The sequence below is a fragment of the Epinephelus lanceolatus genome, chromosome 5 (assembly GCF_041903045.1).
Source record: "Epinephelus lanceolatus isolate andai-2023 chromosome 5, ASM4190304v1, whole genome shotgun sequence".
Taxonomy (NCBI): domain Eukaryota; kingdom Metazoa; phylum Chordata; class Actinopteri; order Perciformes; family Serranidae; genus Epinephelus; species Epinephelus lanceolatus.
Genome location: NC_135738.1, coordinates 34,403,390 through 34,427,908, shown reverse-complemented (window position 1 = coordinate 34,427,908; position 24,519 = coordinate 34,403,390). Strand labels below are relative to the sequence as shown.

General features: G+C 42.7%; 1 protein-coding gene across 1 annotated transcript in view; it reads right to left on the bottom strand.

The window, feature by feature from the left end:
- The window catches only part of ccnd2a (cyclin D2, a), a 182,416-nt gene that overhangs the window by 50,757 nt on the left and 107,140 nt on the right, over window positions 1-24,519 (bottom strand). Inside the window, exon 3 of the mRNA XM_078168113.1 lies at window positions 20,651-20,706. The gene's annotated coding sequence lies outside the window, so the exon portion shown is untranslated. The remainder of the gene's footprint in view (window positions 1-20,650; window positions 20,707-24,519) is intronic.

The window sequence follows — 24,519 nt, the reverse complement described above, 5'->3', positions numbered from 1 at the left end:
ACAGTGCTCACATAACTGATATCAAAAGTTCCCAGAGAGTCTGTAGCACAATGTCACACAGGTAGGTAATAACAAAGCTTATCATCAATACAGAAACTTTCCATTACTGTATGCTAACTACAGAAGGTATAACTTTAACTTTGCTCATAATTAAAATTTGTATGTTCTTAGTTAGCTGGCTTGCTAACATTAGCCACTTGTTTGTCTGCATTCAGCAATCACCTAAATTTTGCCTACAGTTGGGTTTGTATGTGAGCCCAGCGGTTTCACAGTGAGGACAGGACCTCCAGAGTGCCTTGCAGTCACCCTGTCAGTAAATACCTCCAGGGGTGTAGTGCTATTTGTTTAGGTACCGGAGCATACCTTTAACGTGTGCACGCACATGGTTAAGTTGTGGCTCATTTCAGGGGTTAATTAACTGCTGTTTCTACGGTGGCTAGTTTATATACATTAGCCAACTTTAACAGACCACATGATTAAATGTTAGACAGATGTCATTAGTAGTTTACTCTTTTTGAGAACATTAGGCAATGCGGGTACTTAGCTAAACATCTAGCTAAGGAAGCGATATATAGATATATAGATATACTAGCGTGGTATTGTCAATGACCACAAGCAGGTTGTGTTTTGAATGACATCATATACTTACTTGTGCTGAGCAAATGTTTACACCACATTTGAAATATCCATACTTTGGAGTAGTTGAAATGCGAGACGAAACTCTTCATATTCTATGAAAATGGAGCTAAGCAAACTTTCATTTCCTGCACGCATTATGGATGCAACACAAGCAGGTCAAGTTCAACAGGCTGGCTTTGTAATGTTTCTTTGCAAATGCTTCACAAATAAAGAAACCGTCAAGTGATGCATGGTTACACACAAGCAAGCTATAGACTGAGAAAAAATAATTAAATTCACTGGCTTCAGTGGATTAATTCAAAGGCTACCGGCTACTTTTGAGGTGGAGCACATTCTTACATGTTACTAAACACATTAAGCTGAAGTTGTGAATCAATCAACACACCTTAAATGTCAATGTCAATATATATACTTTGACCTTTCCATTTGTTCTTATTGTCTTATTGATGTACATTTTAGCGCTAACTGGATCTTCAAGTGCTTAAAAATATGCATATGAATTTCAACCACACAATGTGAACTGCAAATATCTAATATCCTTATTTAAAGAAAAAAGTGGCAGAGCATTGTTCCGGTGCACTTCAGCCACCTATGATACCTCACAACCATAAGCTGACTGCTTGTTCAATTAAAAAGATCAGAAGTGGAGGTGTAAAAGCTTTGAAGCTCTGAAGTAACTCTGACGAACCCTGGTTAAGTAACAAAAGTAGTGTAATAAGTATTTTATGATTTCTGCTGATGAGTAATTAGAAAAGTTGAGAAATCCATGTGGCATTTACAAAAAATGCCCACCACACCAATGATGAGATAAAGTTTGTGTGTACTATCATTAGATTAGTATTATATGATCACATTTCGTTGTAAGAAACAGCAGGAAATTAGTTGAGAATTGCATTTTAATTTTTCATTTGCTATTCCAACCTGGGAAATTTAGACCGGATGAAATGACGTCACAACAGGTAATCCTTCCAATTACTTGACCTACTTGTTTGAAATATATCCTTTCAGAACAAAGCCTTAAGTCAGAGGTGAGTCTAATAAAAGTGATGCTGCAAATGCTGAAATAGATGATCACCCAGAGGGGTGCTGGAACCAGGAAGACGATTCCAGACGTCCTCGCGCTACTCCAGTTTCCAACAGCAGACATCTGGTTGGTCCAGTTCCTCGGATCATTTCGGCGTGGTTGAAATCTCCTCAGTGGTGCTCGGCTCTCAGGGAACTTCCTGACAGTTTGTTCCCCTGGGCTTGTTGCATGCGAGTTAGGAGGGCCAGTATATCCTCAGGTTATGCAAATGCAGAAGGTAATAAATGTGTTATGTGTAAGTGCCTCATATTTCAGCAGCTCCTTATAGGGACAGGGGCGGCTTCATCATTTCCATATCTCTTACTGTCCTCTCATGCCACCTGTCCAGGATCTCTCTTATCTTGCATCTCATTTTGCAGGAGTCTCTTTGATCCTGTAGGTTTCATTAACTCCCTACAGCCTCCAGTGGTTCAGCATTTCTACTGTAATGAAATGTCATATTGAATAAATAAGAGGAGACCATGTTTGGACTGCCTTAAATGACATCATACTGCGATTAGTGTAACTGTTAAAAAGAAGAACGTGGGTGAGAAAAGTAAGTTAGATAAATACAGTAGATGTCTAGACATACAGATGAGGAGATGACGTCTCTTCTTGGTATTTCTTTTCCGTCTTTACATCCTGCTCTCCTGGACAGCAGCCTTGAGGAACCTTTTCTTTCTGTCACTGTCCCCACAGGAGGCATTTTGCATGCAGCACACACTAGACTCATAGCTCATATCAGAGAAGGGAGCTTGGTTGGACATATAGAATGTGTGTGCGAGAGAAAAGTTAGAGACAATATGTGTGTGCATATATCTTCAGTGACTATGAATCCCCAAAGTAGACTGAGGAATCTTTTCATGCCTTCCACCCAATGCATGCTAGGATAGGCCCCAGTCTCCTTCAACAGCAAGAAGTATTAAGCAGGTGGAGAAAATGAAAGAAAAACGAGCTGCATATTAACAGGAATATGTCTGATGTTTGAAAATGAAAAAATGGTCGGAGCAAAAAATCCTCTTAGCCAATTCAATCCAACGGGCTTTGTTGGCATGAAGTATATCAAGTTCCTCGCTCTCATTCTCTCCCCGTAGCTTGAGTTATGAGGTGCCACGATCACTTGCTGCATGCAGACAGCTGCCCTGGCAAACTGTGGCAAGTAAGACAGTGTATGAAGTGAGGGCTGCAGGACCTGCTAGAAGGAGATGGGGATCACTGGCCAGGATGACGACAGGGGTTCATTGTTAATAACACAAACATGAATACGTATATGTGTACTGTACACTGTATATGTGCGTGTACACACACGAAAATTCACACAAATACCCTCACGCAAACAGCTGGTCTGCACACAAAATAGAAAAGAAACAAAAACCTCAACAAGCTGTCGGCTGGTTCTCTACTTCTGTACAGTTTGACCATGAAAGACACAGATTAGAGGCCGCTGTATAACTGTGCCTGTCAACAGCCCATTGTGTTTGGTTTTCAGAAAGAGCCCATATGCTCAGTTCTTGTTACCACTGTCATTCTGATAGACCCCCATATAACACAACCTAATGAGAAGCATCATAATAACACAGAGAAGGGTTTCATTGCGTGTACATCTGTGGACTATAAAGTGTGTGTTTAGCTTGACAGACATGCTGCACTGGAAACAACATAAAGTGGCTTAAAAACAATAACAGATGCAGTCCATTATTTAAAGTTAATGGGAGATTAGAGTTGTTGTTTTCCAATATATATGATGAGTATGTACATGTAGTTAGACACACATACCAACTGCCAGACACACACTGAAACGTGAGCGTTGTGGACAAAGTGAAAACCCGGCGAGCACATGGCATGGCTGCTCTTGAAGTCCACAAACGCAGCAGAAGATGTCTCTTTCACAGTCGCTGCATGTAGCCATTGTCCTGCACATGTGTTGTTTTATTCTACTTGCTTCTGTTTTCCTGTTGTCTTTAGAAAAACACCTTGGCTATCTGGTTGTGAGCTTTTGAATAAGGCGGAAGAGGAAGTGATCAGCTCTCAGTGCTGCAGACCAATGAACCAAATCATTAACAGGGAGCAGCGTGCAGTTGGCGTGACTGCAGACCACCATGTTTTAAATTTTGAGAGGCACATGCTTGGTCGTTTGTAGGTATGTAACCGACTCAGAGTTATGTCAGTCGAATTGGATTTGGCTGTTCGATATGAATATTTGACTATTTGTTCCTTTCTTAGCGTATAGCGTTTGAGAATTTGAATGAAGTTAACTTGAAAATTCACGTAATATAAAGCCAAGCTGGCCCTCTGAGTGGATTGGACATAAGCAACAGCATATTTTGCGTACACTAGATATTAAATAAAAGCATTGACTGTATTGTATTAAGCTGCTGTGAGCTGTAAAATCACCACTTCTAAGCACAAGGCAGAGAATATCGTTATCTCAGAGCCTGGCTGGGTAAAGCCTCTCTTTCTCTGAGCAGCTGCCTCCATCTCAGTCAGACTCACCCTGGGTCTGGGTCTGCGGCTGCCTGTAATGGACCGCAACGCGAAGGCAGGGAGCGCTCATTCTGCAGCTACATCTGGGGACTGAAAATTCCTCAGAAGTACACTGACTGACAAAAACAGAAATAAACAAATAAAAATGCAGACCGCTCGACATGAAAGAATTTCGGTTGACCGAGGGATCTCGGACTGATGATTCAGGGGGCAGCCCTAGTCCTTTGGTTACGTAATTGCAAAGGCTACTCTCTCAAGTAGCACAATAACCATGCAGAGGGATTAAGGTTGTCTACAATCTCAGCTGCGATCCCTGCTGGGTTGGGTGCAGAGAAAATGCTGAGTGCTCATCCTAATGCTGATGCATCTCTGTACAATTTAAAAAGAACTGGTAAAATTCTTGCAGAGGAAAAAAAAACACAGTTAAGGTGGTTGTATCTCTGGACACTTTCTTTGTGTTTAAGATTCTTTATTAATGTTGTTTGCACTCCTGCTCCTGTGTTGCTGATATTAAAAACACGAACACATAATGCAAGGCCAGTATGTATGGGTTTTGTGTAAGTGAGGTGATATCAAACAACAACATACCAACTAGAGTGAATCTGCACCCTAAAACATGACTTAAAAAACAGCAAACAATATGTCAAAAGCCTAGACTGACCTCCATAAATTACACATGCATCACTCTCTGCTTTCATAGATAGATAGATAGATAGGCAGATAGGAAGAGGAGGGAGATAGGAAGCGACAGAGAAAGTAAGAGGAGAAGAGGGGAAGGGGAGGGCGCGCTGCACAAAGGAGAAGCCTGGATTAAGTCATGAGTGGCAAGCGACATAGGTTGGATTTTTAACGAGTGAGATCACATCCTCTTTCCTAAACAGAGGAGGAACTCATCCTCGGCTCGGGTGGACAGGACGGTCGAGTTGAGCCCCGCCACTGTCTGTCTGTCTATCTGTCTGCTTGTGTGTGTATGCAACAAACGGGACATCCATTACCGAGCTGAGACAGTGGCATGCAGCCCTGGCCCCGCACGCAGGAGTCTCCACACGTCAGCAAGCTGCACATGTATGTGTGTGTATGTGTGTGTGTTTAGGTGATCCATGTGGGAAGTACTTTGCGTCCATGAGTCGTATGCATGTGTGGATCTTCGCAAGTATGTTTCAACGTATGTGTAAGCATGTATCACACTATCCGACTTTGTTAATGAGCATGTGAATGTGTACATGTACATGCATATGTTCTGTGAGGGCTGTGTGACTCTGTGGATGAGATCACCCGACATAATTCACTGAGGAGGCTAAAATCTTCACTTATGCTTCTTCATCAAATGACTTCATCGTCAGAGCAACCCTCCTTACAGGGATCTGTCCAAGTAATTTACATTTTAACGATCATTTATGCTAAGTATTTAAATAGTTTTAAGAGAGACTGTGGATTTACAAATTGCAATTTCTCTGTCAATTTTCACACAGGGGAGATTTAAGACAACACTTTGCACAGGTAATACTAAGGAGGTTTGTATGTAGAAAGACTTATGTGTCCATTGACAATGTAGGAGGAAACAAGAAGGAAGCAAGTTAGCTCTTCAGTGCACTTGTAGGGCACAACAGCCAATTAGTGTATGCCAGCTTAAGAAAGTGAAATGGTTGCACTTAATTGGCTGAAAGGAAAGTTTCAGATTTTGTCACTGATGCTTGTTTGCATCATTTTACAGTGTGAATCTGAAGGAAAGTCTTCATGTTGCAATGCATCTCCCCAATGAATATATAATGTTATATGCATGTGAGTCTACTGACTGGACTTATATTATCTGGTAATGTCTAAGCAAAAGTAGCCTACTTTTGAATAACAAAATATTATAAAGCTACATGCCTTGATGATGCCATTCTTTATACAGCCTGCTTATCTATTGCTTTTCAGATCAATAAACACAGATAATTCTGACTCTAATTTCTCCCATCTGTCCAGGACGCTGAAATCTTTCAGAACACGTGGACCGCCTACAATTCTCCTGCTGTAGAAACAACCATAACACCTGTATATTCATTGTTACTAAAGAAATCTCACATGCTAAAATCCTCTCACAGCGTCCACCAGGAGACCTGTTGAGCCTGTTCACACTGGACCAGGACCAGTGAATGATTGTCAGCCTGTAGAGCTGTGGGAAACAGACTGAACCACGACCTCCCTAAAATTTGGACTCTTATGAATCAATCATTCCCACCCAGCCTTTGTGCTACAGTAAGGAAGTTAGTGCTTAAAGGTCAAAGTCAGCAATGGTTCCGATTCTACTGGAGATTTGGGAATTTGAAAACTGCAGACATTTCAAAATATCACTACATAACATAACTTCTTTCCAGGAAAAAAGGAGCTCAGTGTTCATAGGTCTCAGTGTCTATAAATCTCCTGTCTTGAGGGAATTCTATCATAAGAGCAGCCTGAAGGTTGCAGATTTTTTTTTTTAGATTTATGTGATGAATGCGGCCTTACTTTTGTTATTGAAAAAGAAACAAATGTGCAGGCACCGGAACACACCAGGAATGCAGGTCTAATCTTAATCCCTATCACACATGTTAGGTACCTATCCATTTCAAGACTGTGAATCATGCTTATTGCATGAAAGAAGGAACACACACACACACACACACACACACACACACACACACACACACATGAAGCACCCCATACTCCTGCCATCCATACTTCTCTCCCACTTTCAATTCTGATGTAAAGAGATACAATATTTGAAGCCAATCCAGGTTTCTCTTCCTTCCACACTCTATCCTTCCCTGCCTCCCTCCTTCACTCCACTTCCCAGCGCCGACCAGACATGACCCCTGTGTGTAGACTGCAGGGTGGAGTAGTAAAAGTCTGAGTTTGGTGAGCTGAGTGGAGATGGTGCACAGATGGAGATGTTCTCCCCTTACAGCCTCGATGCTGTAAAAAGAAATAAGAAAGATAGAGGAAGAAAAAAGAAAGAGAGAGGAAGAGCTAAAGGAAGAGATGAGGGGGGGCTGTGTCCAAAAGAGAAATAAAAACATTTGCGGCTTGTTATGGGAACTTTCCTCCCTCGTGGAAATATTTCCTTCATGTCCTTAGCCGAGTAGCCTGTTATTCATCCCTCCCTCCCTCTCCCTCTCTCTCTCTCTCTCTCTCTCTCTCTCTCTCTCTCTCTCCACCCCCAGTCTACCCTCCCTCCACCCCTCCATCACCCCTCTCCAGACTGGGCTTTCACTTTGGGGGGCCCTCAGCTTCCCTCTCGGCTGACCAGGGAGCTTTCAAGGTACCCTGATGGATGCTAATGCCGGACTCTTTCAGATCGTTTTACAGCCGGAGCCTTTGATCTGCCAGCAGGCCTCTCTCCACGGGCTGCCTGTCCTGAGAAAATGTAAATCCCCGCCTTACAGACACCTGTAAAAAAAATACAGCAGAAAGGGGGACAGAAAAAGAAGTTACTCTAAAGAAAAAGTGGAAGAAAAGATACAGTATTGTGACATTTGGAAAAAAGGGGGCATAGTTTAGATTACGGCAGAGCGACAAAGAATGAGATGGAAATTGTGCGGAAATAAGAGCGAGTGGCAAAAAAAAGGGGACAGGACCACAGAGAAAGGAGTGGAGAAACTGAGACATGGCAACCAACAAAGAAGGAAAAGAGGAATGGGTACCACAAAACAGAGAGACAGAAGGGACATGGATGGAGGCAATAGAAAGAAAGGCTACAACAGCAAGAAAAAAAAGGAAAGTTCATCTAAAGACCCAGCATGGAAGACAGGGGGAGAATGGGTGGGAGAGAGAAAGCAAGATGGAAATAGTGGAGTAAAAGTTGGTAAAGGCAGAGACAGATGGACAATTTGACTCGGGAAGAAAGAGAAAGAAAGACAGAAAGCCAGCCTAGACAGACATATGAGGCCTGCTGCGCGGCTCAAGGGCGGATGTGTCTGTACGGTTGAAAATTTAGGAAGGAAGAAGTGAAAAAGAAAGTATGGTGAAGGGGGACTCAGCAGCTTCAGTGACAGCAGTGAAAGAGGCCTCCCTCACCAGCGGCAGCAGCAGTGCTCTGAATAGCAGGGCTGCTGCTAGACAGCTGGGTGCAGCTGATCGGTGGACAGACTCTGTGGAAGAGCGCTTGTCTTCCTGCAGCCAGCTGCTGTGTCCAGAGGCCAGCAGTGACAGCACAAGGCTCAGAATTGATTGCCAGAGCTGGCAGTTCAATGGGGTGGATGGAGTGCAGTGAGGTTGACTTCTCTGAAGTAGTGTGCACTGTACAGCAGCAGCAGAGCACAGCTGGCACTCACTGTATCCTCTTCTGAGAAAAAAAAAACAAGAGGAGGGGGGAGAAGAGAGATTGCTATTATTGTGATCCTCCCTCCTTCTTTCTTTCATTCTGCCTTTCTTTCCTCTCCTCTTCCAGCCACTTGATATCATTTCTTTCTCCCTCTCTTCCCCCAGAGAATGCTGGAGGAAATGGCTGTCTTGCAGAGGAGATAAACTGCATTGAGAAGAAGTGTTCTGAAACTACAAAGGTCTTACGAGACTTGCTGTACTGCTGCTGATAGTGTGCAGCTCTGTACCTGCAAGCTAAGACATGAGGTTGCTTTGTATAGCCGGGGCTCTTCCTGTGTGAGATGCAGGCCCTGCGCCTGCAAACTCTATGCTCTGTATTTGAGACTGACGTATTAAAGAACGCTTGTGAGGCAAATCCGGCTCAAGTCTTAACTCACTTTATTAATTGTTTTGCTTTATTAGATTCAGGAGGTGGACGAAGAGCGGAAAAAAATCATGTATGTTTCTAGAAATAAAAAATGTTTGTGGCACACATCAAAGCCTCCTGCAGACCTGAGGTCAAATCCACCCCCACCAGCTCTGCCTCCTCTCTGATCAAAACTTACAGTTCCTTTTGTTTCATTATACTCCTTCATGCTCTCACCCACACACCACGCTGCTCCCCGTCTCCCTCCACCTTCCTGTTGTCCTATCAAAACAGGAATGATGTCATCCTCCTTGTAGCTCCGGATGAGAAGAAAAACCGAGCCCAAACTCCACAGTAGCGGCAGCATCCTCCTGTCTGCATGTCTGTTCCTTGTCAGTCCGTCTGTCTGTGCGTCTGATCGGGGCACATCCGGCCATCCTGACTCCCCTGCGACTCCCCCAGGCCTCTGTGTCAGGAGGAAGGAAGGAAGGCCCTGCGGTCACACAGGAGGGAGGGTTTGGAGAAAGGGAGGGAGGAAGTGTGAAAGGGTGTCTTAGCTGGAGCTGATCCACTCCATTGGAGCCTCTCACTATAGAAGGACTGTTTGGACAGGGACAAGGCCAAGCACAAGTGTGTGTGTGTCTGTGTGTGTCTGTGTGTGTGCGTCCATGGCTGCGCACCAAGATCATCAGAGAGAGAGAGAGAGAGAGTCGTGTTCTGTTGTATTTGTTGACGCCTCCATTGAAAATATTCAGCATATAATCCTAGCTGGCCTGTAAGCTAGCTGGGGACATTAGATGGTGTGTGTGTGTGTGACTCAGTGCTTCTGTGAGTTCACTGTTCATCAGAGAGTGACAGCTTACCTCAGTGGAAATTCAACTGAGTCATCATGTTCAGTGACTGTGCTGAACATGGAGGGTTTAGCACCTCTTTCTCCACAACAGACACATAGAAGCGCATGCAGATACACACACAGACACAGAGACACACACAGACATGTCAACGTACACTGCTTTCATCCATTTTTTTGTGAGAAAACTTGCGTGACCTGTGCTTGGTTGAGAAAACATCTGTGCAGCGTGAGAATGGCCTCGAGCATCACCTTGCTGATTTTGCTCGGCGGCCTCATTCTCAAAGCCGCAGTGTTGATGTCATCTTTGCAACGTACGAGGTATCTGCAGAGGGAAAATCGATGTGCAAAAGTTGTGGAGGAAGACAGTCAATGCTGGAGGAGAGCTAGCTATGGTGCTTTTGGCTTTGTCGCTGGAGAGCAGGGTGGAATTAAGTGCATTGGAGAATGAGTTGGAAAAAGACATTTCCTGGTGCGAGCAGAGGGGCGGCTGGGAGGAAGACTGCCAGGCACAGAGGCAACGAGACACAGCCACTGTCCACTGCTTAACTTCCCCACACTGCTGCAGGCACCGTGTCTGCTAAAACTGACTGGTGTTACTGGTTTGATCCCTGGAAGTAAAAGCAAAAGTTTGAGCTGCTTGCGGACCAGTAATCGAGGAAAGGCTGGCAGCTACGTTTGAAGAGTAAAGTCCTTTGGGCAAACGACCAAACTTCCCTGTGGCTCAGCTTGTGCTTTGACCTTGCTAAGGAAGGGCAAAAAGTATATGATATAAAACCTGCTACTACGTAAACAAAAAAAATTGAGTAGGCTAATCTGACTTTTAAAGGTGTCACCTGGAGGGAAATCCAGGTGAGGAAGCATGGCGTCGCTTAAAACCGTGTTAGCACTGCACCAAATGACACAACATACTTAACTGTCAGGCTAAAATTAAAGTTTATTACACCTTGAGTGCATGTGCAGTGTATCAGAGAGAAGGAGAAAAACAGAGACAACATTCTTTCCCTATGTTTAAAAAAGCTGCCCCAACATTGTCTGCCAGTTACAGTTAAAAGTTAAGCCATAAATCAACACATCACTTCCTGTATTGTGTCATTATTGTTTTGTTTGATTTATAATTTCTCTCCATTTTTTCCCCCTGTGTATTCAGCTGATAAGACTTACAGTCGGGGCTTGAAAAGGCACACCCTTGCCTGCTCTTGTTCAGCTACTAAAAATAAGCGGTGAAGTAATGTGAAAAACACTGCTCTATTTACATTCTGGTAAGTTACAGCCTCGACGCTGCCTGCCTGCCTGCAGTGTTGAATCTGGGCTAAATGACTGAGGGGAATTTTCACTGCTTTTTTTTTCTTCTTCTTCTTCTGGCCAAGGGAGAAACGGTGAGAAAGTGGAGATAGAGAGAAAGAGGGAGAAGTGAATAAGAAAAAATGTGGCTAAGGAGAAAAGAGATGAGCAAAGTACTGCTAGAATGGAAAGAAGATGCTGAGTAGAAACGATGCAGCAAATGATGGACACAAAAGGGTAAAAAAAGAGAAAAAATAAGAGATGCCAGCGCAAGATGAGTAGAGGAGACAGACGGCTGTCATCGCCATCGGACATGTGAGCATGTTTGTGCGCGTATGTACTGCGACATTTCATTCCTCCCTAATAGCCAAAGGGAGGTGGGGGGGCAGAGATAACAGAGACTACAGGGCGGATGGTGGATACAAATCTCCCTGGCTGAATTTATGAATGATTGGGATCAGAGGGGCACGTGGACGGATGTGTGCGCTCTGCCATCACGCATCCCCTTCTGACGACACTGTTTTCCTCAAACAGAGAGAGAGAGAGAGAGAGAGAGAGAGAGAGAGAGAGAGAGAGAGAGAGAGAGAGAGAGAGAGAGAGAGAGAGAGAGAGAGAGAGAGAGAGAGGGATGATACCAAATGCCAAGAGGATCCACAATCAACCTCACTGTCCTCAGCTGGGCTTTATGACGAACATTCTTGAAGGAGGGAGCGTGTTTGTTTGTAGATGTCGGCTTTTTTTTTTTTCTCCTCCTTTACAAACATCACAAGTGCACAGCATTGACTGATAGCACTACAGAAAAACAACACAAGGGGTTGTAGTTCAGATAAAAGATGCAACCCATTAAATGCCAAGAAACCACGTGGTTTTTTTTTAGTTTTGTTTTTTACTCAGATTGTACTGTCTCTTTAAAGTCATAATGGTAACTGTAATTCCTGCGAGATAAACTTAAAAAAATGCTACACGATACTTGAAAATTGTGCACTTCCATGCATTTGATTTGCAGCGTATTGCTGGATGATGCTGCATTGCGTTGTAGCTTCTCACAACTGAGTAACTCATAGACTGCCCCGATCTACTCTGCTGATATCATCCACATGATCGACCGTACACTTCTCTTATCTACTGCAAGACATCTACAGCTAATCATAAAGTGTTAAGATAAGAGTTGTTTGAGTGAGAGCTGGCTAACCAGTGAGATGAGACAGAGCAAGTTGAGGTTGGTTGTCTGCCTATGTTGCTGTTTTGGATTGAATCAAGATGGATTACATGGGTTCCATCAAAAACACTGATAAACGGTCTTGTCAATATGTCAGTAATCAGAAAAATGATTTCACTTGCATGGTTAGAGATGATATGTCGTCTTTATCTACTCACAATCTCTATGATAATTACAACTAAGAGACAGCAAATTTGTCCTCTAATGTGTTCCTACAGGTAAAATCTGATTTTTAAAACGCCTCAGTAGCAAAATCATTTCCTAAAGTGTGCTCCTCAGAAGATGACCTTAAATATTGTTAGCTACATAGTATCCAGTAACTTTTGAATGCACTCAGTGATCTGGTTTTTAAATTCCCGAGTGTTTCGCAGTGAAAATAAGTCAAAATTGTGATTTCTTTAGCTATGTTGTGTCTGCAAAGTCTCTAATCTCATGTCTTGAGGAGAGATAATGTGTGACCACAAAGAGGCAAAAAACAGGAGACCATTTCCACGTGGCGTGAATATCTCCAACAATCTCCTTTTAGGCTGGAAACAATTTATAAGGTCTTGGGTGAGTAAAATAATCACATATCAAAGCCTTGATTAAGCCACTTAGGGACTGATGGAGGGCAAAATGGTTCGATATGGATAACTAGATCTGGTTCTGCGCACATCAAGTGGCCAATCTTTATTTCATTCCACTGACTCCACTTCATTACTGATATTTTAAATTAATCCTTTGTGACAGCAGGCATGGTAGCAACAGTGAAGCTGAGGAAAACCCAACCAGCTGATGATGAAACAAAGCACGAACTTAATTATCGCTCACCCTCCCCTCACCTCCCAAACCTCTGATGAGGAGAAAGAAGCAAAAGGAGCTTGTTTGCATCTTATCTGCAGGAAATAGCATTAGCCAAAATTGTACTCTTGGGTTGGGGCATGAAAGGGATGGCATGGCTGTGGCCATCATTAGCTCTGTCCCCCGACGTGTGGCCTGCCTCTGATCCAGAGCCAGGGCTGGGCAGGAAGGCAGAAGGTGGGCAGGAGAGGGTCGGCAGCCCTGGGTGGGCTCCACCACTTGGGGCTCGCTAATGGGCCGGCAACCATCAGCCTGGTATGTCGGTATGCATGCCACCAATGCTCATGCCGATGTCAGGGGATTTAAATCGGCTAGAGCAGACGACTGTGAAGCAGGAGTGGCCACCTCACCACACTCACTGCCACTATCACTGACCATCCAGTTCTCATCGTCCCTGTGAAGTGAAGCCAACAGAGCATAAACTGCAGTCAGTCAGCTCTGCTCGGTCCGGTCTAATCTCTGTGCTTTTTGTGTCCATGTTTCCATGTCCTTCTCAGAGGGAGCAAAACAGTCTTTCTCAGCTCACTCACATCCCACAATGCCCTGCACTGCTACCAATGAGAACTCAGCCTTTTCCCAGCAGTTTCCACAACGGCAGCTATTTTTCCCATGCTCTCCTTTCAGACAACCTATTTGGGGCATAAGGCTATCAAACCAGTTGAGAATGAAAAAAATAACTCTTTGAGAAGTCGGAAAAAAAATCAATTCAGTGGGCACGAATCACTTCTTAATTTAACCACACTATTGTTTCTAATCACGCTCACGTCTCTGTATCAGTCTTTGAAAAAAAACTGTTTTTTAAACAACTTACTCCCAGTACATTTTTTTCTCTAACTATATATTGAAGTGTTACATGATGTTTCCTGTGCTTTCAGAAACAATGAGATAATCGAAAGGCCAAACGGCTGTATTTACAACTCCTTTTGTGACCAGTGTGTCGGGGTGAATGGCTCGTCTGGCCCTGAGGCAAACATACAACCTGCCATTCAGGATAACGGCCGTGTCAATGAGAGAGGCATATCACCTTTGCTCCCAGTATTTTACGACACAAGTCTCTAATAGTAACACAGCTGTGGGGCAGCGGGCAGCATCACAGCCCCGACGGAGAGCTGAAGAGAAAACTGTCAAAAAGACGCAGTGTCAAGTGTCTACTGATGGGACACTCAAGTGTCCCCCATTGTACTGTAAAGATGTTGTGATGTACAGAGAGCCGAACAAAAACAGGAAGGCGAGGGAATGTATATTCTATAAGAGCTCTTTGATACTATAACAAGAGGTTCTCACAACGAGACGAAAGGCTGTGACACCACAAGACAGCTTACTGGCGGGCTTATCAGAGGACGACTATTAATACCAGTGAGACGTTGTCCCCCTGTCCCCTGAGGGAGAAAGATGGAGGAAGTCATTGATTCTTCCCACCATAATCTCTGGGAAGGACAGACCTTGCCTTTTCCCTTTTGGGTGACAAGGGTTATTATTCTAAAATTTTGAAAGGGCCCACACAAGGGTTATTTCTGTGTCTCGGTGATGGCAAGACATTGGAGAGTCTGAGACTGATCTTCTGTCGCACCAACAAACAGTCGGTGTCGCAGTCTCTCCTTCCCAGGACTGTTTCCTGATCCCTGGGGGTCATTTTAATCTTTGTAAGTGCTGTCGATGTGTCTGAACACAATTTCTTGATACTGTCTTTGCAAGAAAAATAACAGCAGTGGTCGTTTCTTCACATTTCGACGACCTCGGATTACCTGACAAGGACCTCTAGTGACCGTGTGAGCTGTGAAAGTTGTCCCTCAGAGGTAAAGGTGGAAATAGCATGGTGTTGTTATAACACTAAAGAACTGCAGGAGACCACATATCCTTTCCTATTAAAAGACAGTGTTGGTTTCCTGTAATCATGACCACAATCTTTCTCTAACATTAACAAGACAGTTATTTTCAATCCAAACCAAATTAATTCTGTACCATTAACCCAGTCGTTTCTGTGCCTTAATTCAACCCTGTGGTTGCAGAGCAGAAAACACTCCAACATATTTGGTCTTTTAGATTGGAGGAACTGTTGAATATGTTTCAGCCCTCTATGTAAAAAAACAATCAAACACATCAACAGTATCAGTGATCTACAGTATATCCACTACCTCAATGCTCAGAAAACAGACAAAAAAATCCATTACTGTAGTATGTACTGGCTCTTTAAAGGTCCAGTGTGTAGGATTTAGGGGAGTATGCTGGCAGAAATATAATTTAATAAGTATGTTTTCTTTAGTGTATGATCACCTGAAAATAAGAATCCTTGTGTTTATGAGACAGTTATAACTACATAAGGAGCGCCACCATGTTTCTACAGTAGCCCAAAATGGACAAACTAAACACTGGCTCTAGATAGGGCCGTTTGTGTTTTCGTGTTGGTCACCACAGGTTGGAGCCCCTCTGCATCGAGCTGAACAGCATCAGAAATACACTGACTTTTAAAGTGATCCTGCTGTATTCAGGTTGTAATCACCTGATCTGTTTGTTTTGGAGAGGATGAGACCTCTGTGGAGAATTTGGCTCCTCTTAAAAAACCCTCTGAACACTGAAAACTCAAGGAATCCTATCTGGGAGTTCATGCTTAGCACATGGGAGAAATTTCAGCTGGTTGTAATCATCAAGATGCCATTTAATCCTACACACTGGCCCTTACAGAATGATTTTGTTTTTGAAAATTGCTGTCTTTTTAAGTTTTGTTAAAATTACTACTGTATAATTGCTGTGTCAGAGTGTACCGTTTGCTCATTTGCACATTTGTGTTATTTTTTTTTAATTTATCATGTTCTTCTTCATTTTATTTATTGCATTTGCCTATCATTGGGCAACAGGTGTTGTTCACTAACTTTATTTCTATTCACTTTTATATATATACATATATATGTATATATATGTATATGATGATTTTGCACCAAAGTTAAATACTCATGTAAACGTAATCTACAACAGCAGTAAAGACTGCCTTATCATTCAGATTTACTACACCATAATATATTTGGTGCATTTTTACTTGTGGTGAACGTTAAATCAGTCGATGAAATGCTTGCTTGTCAAGATAGAGGAGTAGACAGAGACACAGAGAAAGAACAGACAGACCAATATAAGGACTGACAGAAAATGGGACTGATGGATTTGGGTGCCAGAGCAGCTGTCAGAGCAGGTCCTGATGGCAGAGACAGTGCGGAGGACAAACTGTGCAGTGGTTGTGACAGGATGAGGATGAGAGGAAGACAGGCAGCATCTGTGTGTGGGTGTGTGTGTTGGTGTGTGTGTGCTTAAGTATCAATGCATGTGTGCTTTGTGTAGTAACACTCTTCCTCTGGCAGGCTCAACCACTAGGCCTGCCTCTGTGCGCGTGTGTGTGTGTGTTTGTGTAGATCTGGAGCAGTTAGAACAGCAGTAAAGCAGATGTTTCCTCTGTTTGGCTCTAGAACATGAACATGAAGAAAAACAAGGGCCTAACCCAGAAGACAGGATCTCATTGATCATACCCTCAGTAACTGAGTCAAAACGAACACCAGTAAATGAGGAAAATCATGCTAAAAAGGGACTTATAAGGCTTATTGTCAGGTTCATACTTGTATTTGGGGTTTCCACTGGAACATGTTTGCATGCTTTAATGTTCGAAAACACTTTATCGCCCTCATTTTGTCATACTCATACTGTGCTGGAACACCTGTGTTCACCCTCTGACTGAGACCCTCTGTTTTAGTGCTTGTCTCTTAAAGTCCCCCCCCTGCCGAAAAACCCCAGTCTGCTCTGATTGGTTAGCGTTTTCGGGTTTTCCATCAGTACTCTCTGCATCTCTGCGCTGTCAGTGAAGCCAGGGGAATGACTGTAACAGGGTATAACTGCACTTTCTACCACGAGAAATCACCAATAAAAGCTTCTAAACCAAAATCATCACAAGTGGACATGTTACAGCAGGAATATGAGCCAAAATCTGGAAAATAACAACACTGGCAACCAAGACTACATCAGGTGCAGGTTTCCCTCCATGTAGTTACATGTAGAAGTGAATTTAAAGTAAACATTTGCAGGAGTGTGCCTGGAGCAGAAATCCGTCATGAGCTGACGTCTGTTTGTCATAAAAGTAGAAAAAAATGTTAGAAATAGAGTTTTTAGAACAGTCTGAAACCTGAGGTTGATGTTTACAGGGATTACGTAAACATACATTTCCCTTACTATTTAAAACTTTTGCCACATTTAATATGAACTTCTGACGTTGTAAAATAATATATATTAAAGAAAATAATGAAAAGCATTTAGGTTCCCTTTAAGAATTCACCACAAGTTTTAATTCCATTTAGACAGATATTATATATCATACTACACATCTGAGTTTAAACAATTGTCAAAGCTCATGCAATTCTGCAATGATGAATCACGAGGTTAAAGCTCTATATTGTCCATCAGCTGGCACTCCTTAACAGGGTCTGCATTTTAAGTATTAGAAGGTGTAAAGTAATCTGTGTGTAGAATCCACTTGTTCTCACAAATAATCTGCACAAATTCCCTTGTGTTGCACCTGCCAGTGACAATAAGTGAACATGACTATGTGTGAGAGCGACTGCATGACTGGAAGTTGGTGTAAAGCAATCCACTGATCTCCACCTCTGTCCTGATAGTCCCGGTTTTGGTCAGCCACGAGGAGCAGAGCAGCTGCACAGTGCTAATCCTAACAGGCAAACGTTGTGAACACAAGTGTTCTGCTGCTGCTGCTGAACAGCCAACCACATGTCAAAAGTGTCGAGTCACCCTGAGAGCAGCCACTTGACCCAGGAATGCTCTATCACATTGGACTACACTGTATGCTTTTTTTGTGTGTGTGCAGACTGCGGCCAATTAGCGCTGACAGAGTGTACGATGAGGTACAGTGTGAGGGGACTGAGGGAGAGAGAACAGGAACTGGCCTTTTCATCATCACTTTTAAACCAAATTTTGCATCTGGTGAAACAAAACCAATCTTGTGTGTGCCAGCATCTGCAGAGAAAAGCTACCACCAACCGATCCAAAGTGTATGCAAATCAATTCGTAATTATAGTTCCTACGAGATATATAATAACACACCATCAAATGACTGGTCACTAAAGCATTCACTGTGTTGGCCTGAATGTAAGACATAAAAAAAACACTTGGAGAGTTTACTGTATTATGCTACGGAATCTCCCCCTCCAGCTGCTCTTTGAAAAGACTATAGTTAAACAGGCCAGGAGAATTATTGCAGATCCCTCCTCTGCCCTGTTTTCAGTAGGGCTGTAGACTTCTGGTCAGTTGGTCGATTGTTTAGTCATTATGCTTTGGTCCAACCAAGGTCGGACAATCACTGGCGTTACTTGAATAAGGCTGTGTGTCCACCATGAGGTTTCTTTCCAGATGAAAATGGCAGTTGTTTGTTCTCTGTGAGGGTTGGTCTTTGCTGTGTTTGTCCCGCCCCTTTTCTACTGTGATTGGTTGGCTGGTGACAGTGACAAGTGCAGTGTTTTACCCAAAGTTGAACATTTTTCAACTCTCATTTTAATCATGAATGTGGATAATTAATCACTGAAGACATTCAGTGTTTGATTTAATCACTATTGATTTATTTTACTAAATCTCTAAAAAGACACTGCAGTTCAAGGCTGGAGTATAAAGCCTCTGGAGCGGCAGGGTAGCTCATGTTAGCTTCTGGGCTAAAAATAGTAAGTCTTTCTCTCACATGCAGCATTACAGAGATATTTTAAATGTTAGTAGCGTTATGTTTTATATGACATCATCAACCATACAGTTAATGTATTTAGTGTCCATTATGTCAGAGTTTCCTCAAGAGTCCTGTTCAACACTTGCGAGCATCTCAAGTAGAAAGGTGTTAAACATGTGCGTGTTTATTTTAGGTCATTATTACATCAGAGATCACATTTATATTTCACTCAGGGCATTCCACTTGCCTGAACAGAGAGTTAAGTTGCCCTGGGCAAGTGTTACTGTCGAGTCCTGTAACAGGAAAAAAATGCTTTGGTGGACACACAATTTAGTTAATCTAGAGATAACATGCAAGATTTTTTCTTGATTGATTACAACGCTTGTATTCAGAATCAAACTGCTCCCATCAGCTAAATGCTACTGGGGTTCCTATTAAATACAGGAGGAGATACCAAAATAGATAAGAACTCTGTCAGTGAATCTGCTAAACTCAGGACAGAAGGAGGGTGTGAAAAAAGGGGCGGAGTTGCACATATCTGAATGCACTTTATGTTTGTACTTGACTGCACTATGCACCTTACGTCTGTTTCTGCCTCTTGGAAATACTGGGATTGCGTTATGTTTTAGGAACAGACATCAACATAATTACACATCCAACAGTCTCTCTATCTGACTCTAGACTGTACGTCTCTCTTTCTAATTGTAATGTTTTTTCTGTCTAACATATCTGCAGTTTTGACTCTCTGAGGACAAGAAACACTCTGCCCCAGACTTTTACAACACTTTGCTTTCATACAGTCATGGTCTTCTCATTTTCAATACACATTCACATGAACCTCACCTCTGATGAACATGCATTTGACACCATGTGAGAACACTCTATCGTAGCTTTGCACATTTTAAGAGCTTTTGATTAGCAATTTAAAAAGCAAATCAGTCATTGTGCGCCAAAATGGTAGAAGCAGAGAAACCACCTAAAGCTAACATTTACAGGAATCCATGCTTGTGGGGTTTCGATGGCAGAGAAAGACACTGTAGTGGTATCATATCATTGTGATACTGAAAATGACAGTAACAGGGTCAATTATAGACTCTCTGCTGACCTTTACCTCACTGACAGCTACTTCTATTTCCCATTATCAGGGATGTATACACCTGCAGCAAGTCTGAGAATACATGTATGTCAATGCAGTCATGAGGCAGAGCAATGTGACAGTAGTCAACTAAAACATGAGACTGTGAAACACATCAACATCAGCACAACTGTAGGCAGGCTAATCCCAGTTACATTAAGTTTCATTTCTAAAGTAAGATCAGTAAGAGTGTAATGAGTAAGAATTTCCACTACTCCCTCATTAAGTTTTTGTTTTTTCAGAAACAACATGACAGAAGAAGACTATAAGCAGGCAGAAGAAAGCTTTTCAGGCTCCTGCGCAAGACAGACAAGCCAGCGAGACTGGTTTCAATCAAAACAAAACTACAAGCCCAGCAGTGCTATGATCTATTGTTAACAGAGATGGCATCTGGGGATAGCAGGGGTATTCACTAACACACTCTATACTGTCTTCTGGAGGCATTTCCAAAACATCTAATTAGTTCTTTCCTCTGTAAGGTATCTGTATCTCTGTTACAGAGGCGTGTAATGTTTCAGGATATACAACACATATACATTTTGTTATACACAGCCAAGGCCGTTTTTACATATCTTGTGTCTGCTCATATACAGCTCATGAGTCATTCAGAATATGGTCATTCAGGCTCGTCTGAGATCCAGCAAGGACAAACACAGAAATAAGTCGCACAGAGAAGTTGCTCACATGAATCAGCAGCCCACGTGAGCTCAGTGAAAACAAAAAAAAAGGTAATTCATCTTACCTGAGATCACCTCCTGAGGCTAATCCTGAGCATATCCCACTGAAAGGATCCCATTCCTAGAAGACACAGCAATGCAGTCAAGTATGAAGGCAGTCAGAGTGATGAGGATGAATGATTTCAGATAATGGCATTTCAAATATCACACACCGTAGCTTTTTTTTTTTTTCCCTGGTGACAGGCTGTGGCTTTAAACAGTAAGTTGTCATCATTTTTGATTCATTGATAACAAATTGGAAATTCCTGTAACTGACAATCAGATAAAATGTGCTCTGACACATTTTGTTTATTGTCAAAAGAAATCTTTGATGTGTCATACTTTCCAGCGTCCTGTCAAATGTACCTTAATAGCTGTTGGTGTGACATTTCCAGCACTGGGCTGTACAAAAAAAGTTTTTAAAATTCCTCAATGAAATCACAACACAGTAAAAGTGTGCCTCATTGCATGAAACTAAATCTCATAATATTGGTTTCATGTAACATGAGTACAGGAGCTGGGTAAATACATTGTTCTGCTATTCTTCCCTACTCTCATACGTACTTTGGGCCTTATCACTCATCACAATGACTTGGATGAGAAGAGTGGATTATTCCACAAAGGAGCCAATTGACTTAATGCTAAGTCTCCTTCCTATCAGGTGTAATCTCTCTGCTTTCCCCATAGAGATCATCTTATGAGAAGGATGCAGCGAAGCCCAAAGGCCTTTCACCACAGCGGGTCAGAGAGCTAGCTTCACTTCCGAAAGGTAATGCCCCATCCCTCGCTCCGGAGTTCCCGCAGAGCTTCATTTAACAGTACGACAATGTTGACTTCACCTACAGGTAAGTGGGAGAGGAGCGAAGCAGTGATGGAGTGCAGGAGGCGGGGAAGCTGTGGCATGAAAGCCAGTGAAATGTGAAGTTGTCAAAACACATATTTCCCTTTTTGTGACTACAGTGGAAATACAAAGCAGCTGAAAAGCGGTGAGGTTTCAATTAGATCCCTCACTCTTCAGAAGTCAGGAAATGGGATCAGAAGAATGATGAGCGAGACATCCAGGACTTAAGATCCTGCATTGTCTGAGATGGCTTTTTAAACGTCTTCCATTATCCAGCCGTGTCTTTGAAACCTGAGCTCCTGGCAGTGCACATTAGTTACCCGCTTCCTGATAAACAAATCTAAGACGACCACACCAGGAAATCTAATTCAGTAGAACCTGACTTGACTGTATGCTTTCCAAACCAGTCTGATGGCATCTGATAATATTTATTACAGTTGATGAACGGCAAATCCCACAGCTCTCGTAGAGGAACTTCCCCTTTCTTTTTGAAAGCTCGTCATCATTTTTGCATATTTCCCTCACACTCTCTCTCTCCCTTTACCTCCATGGATGAGTTTGCTAACAGCGTACCACCAGCTTTAAGGTCTGTGTCGTGTCCTGAGATGACAGCAGCTGCTGGGACGGGCCACACCGAGTGCAGCTGAATGCTTCAGTGGAAGGGGGAATCTCCCGCTATGAACAATGCTACACTCATGCATGCTTCAAACAGCCTTGCTGTGCATCCTCAACTCTGAAGCAGAAGATAAACAGCTGCATTTTATCAGGGTATTAGAAAGTTTCTCTGTTGTGTGTGTGCGCGTTTTGTTATGCGATGTTCTTCCAGGTGGGTGACAACAAAGAGGCGAGGCTGCAGGTAGAATCCCAGACCTATTCTGGCTCCCTAATCTCTCCATTTGACAAACACTTTGATTTGTGAGTCAGTCCAAAGCCTGAGCAAACAGCCCATCCCATCGCCACCCAAGAAAAGACTGCAAGCAACTTTCAGTCAACTCTTTGGTCTCCCCTGCGTTTGTTCAAGGAGGTTCACCTATCTTTTCAACCCCAGGTTAACTGGAACAAAAATCAGTTGATTGGCAGACTTCAGTGTCCTCCCCACTCCCTTTTGTGAGGCAGTTTATTTGAGGCTTGTTAAGAATTCACCTGCTTTCTGTTTGTCCCTCGCCAGCATGACCAGGCAGATGCTTCTTCACAGAGGTCAGCACACACACCAACTTATAAATGTATGAAAACACACAGCCACACAATGTTGACAGAGATGTTTCAGACCATCAAAGATAGGGACAAAGATAAAGAATAAATAATAGATATCCACAAAGAAAAGAGAGGAGAGAGAAAAGGGATGGAGGGGAAGAGCTGCAGGCACTTGATAGGACAAAGCCATGGATTCCTGTCCTGTTTTAGCAGGTTAGCATCATTTGTTCTCTCTCTCTCTCTCTCTTTTTTGACTTCACATTTAACCTCTTACATACCGTTCATATTTTAAACTGGGTCAATTTTGACCCAGCCCAAGAATCCCCTCATAACAAGTATTTATACCAACATTCAAATTATATGACAGGGCTCAACAATAAGGATTGCCCGATTGCCCGGGGCAAGTAAAACTCACGGTCGGGCATGTAAACTAACAACCCACTTGCCCGATCGGGCAAGTTGCTAAAAATAGTAAAAGTTAATAACTAATTGATAAAATAAATGTATTTTAAAATGTGCTCCTTCGGCTCTGATGCAGCGGTCTCTCTGCCTGAAGTCACAGGCACAGCTGTGTAACAATGTCCTGCCCACAGCCCCCATTGATATTATTTTGCGCGACGAACGCTTCATATAATAACATAACAACATACTATTTATGGTGTTATGTCATCGTGTCATTTCTCCTCTGCTCTCTGTATCGTGCACGGCGGAATTCCGCCACACACACAGGTGAGCACGCTAGAGCGGCTCGGGCCGCATTTTCCTGACCAAACCTGACCCCGAGCCCGGTGCAGTTTGTCAGCTGACAAAGTTATTGTTATGGACAGTGTGTAAATAACCAACAGACTGCTGTTAGGCACAGACAAACACTCTGCACTCCGAGCAGCGTAGCACGGCACTCATGCTGAGCTTGTGTTGCGTTCAGGTGTTGTCACGTAAATAACAACTTCCAGCACTTAAATAGGTCATAGCACAAAACAGCAGCATGTCAAGTGACTTTTTACTTTTATTATATTCAATAAAATTGTATGTTCCTAAATCTTGAGACACCTCATATGTAAGCTAGACAGACATTTCACCTGCTCATTACTGTGCACACATGTACTGTATGTACTTAGTCCTGAAGAGCCCTTCTGGTGCCAGTAGATACACAGAAGCATCCCAGCAAGCTGTGCTTTGCAAGCATACAAAAAAGTTTCACGCATGTGAAAATTATTTTTCATGCGTGTGCTTCACCTCCGCTGCTACAACTCCATCCTAGGGGAAACACTGCTGTGTGCGTTTTGTGCAACAGGTGGATGTGGTAGTCTACTGGTAGAGTAGAGAGAGAGCTAAGTAGTGTTGAAGTAGAGTAGAGCAGGGCAGAGAGATGGAAGCAAAATATATTAAACCCGGTGTTAATACAGCAGAACTGGAGAGAGGGGTGAAAAATAAATAGAGGTGGGCATGGCTCAAGTAGGGCGCAAAATTATAGACGGAGAATGATTGACACATTTTTCACTTTAAGCCCTGACACTGTCATATTTGTGTAGGAATTAAGCTACAATACATGACATATGTTGTTTTAATTAATAAATACAGTGTGAATAAAGATTACATAACATGAAAATAACTGCAGTCTTTGTTAATTGATAGCCGCTTAAATTAAACAATTTTTATAGGGCAAGTAAAAACTGACTTCGGGCAAGTAGATCTGTGACCAACTTGCCCGACCGAGCAAGTGAAAAAAAACCTTAGCGTTGAACCCTGTATGAATAGCTTGTCTGACATTAATGAATGAGCATTAAATTCAATTTGTTTATGTAGAAAAATCATCTATTATCACACAATATCATATCCAGTTTTACCTAAGACATAAAG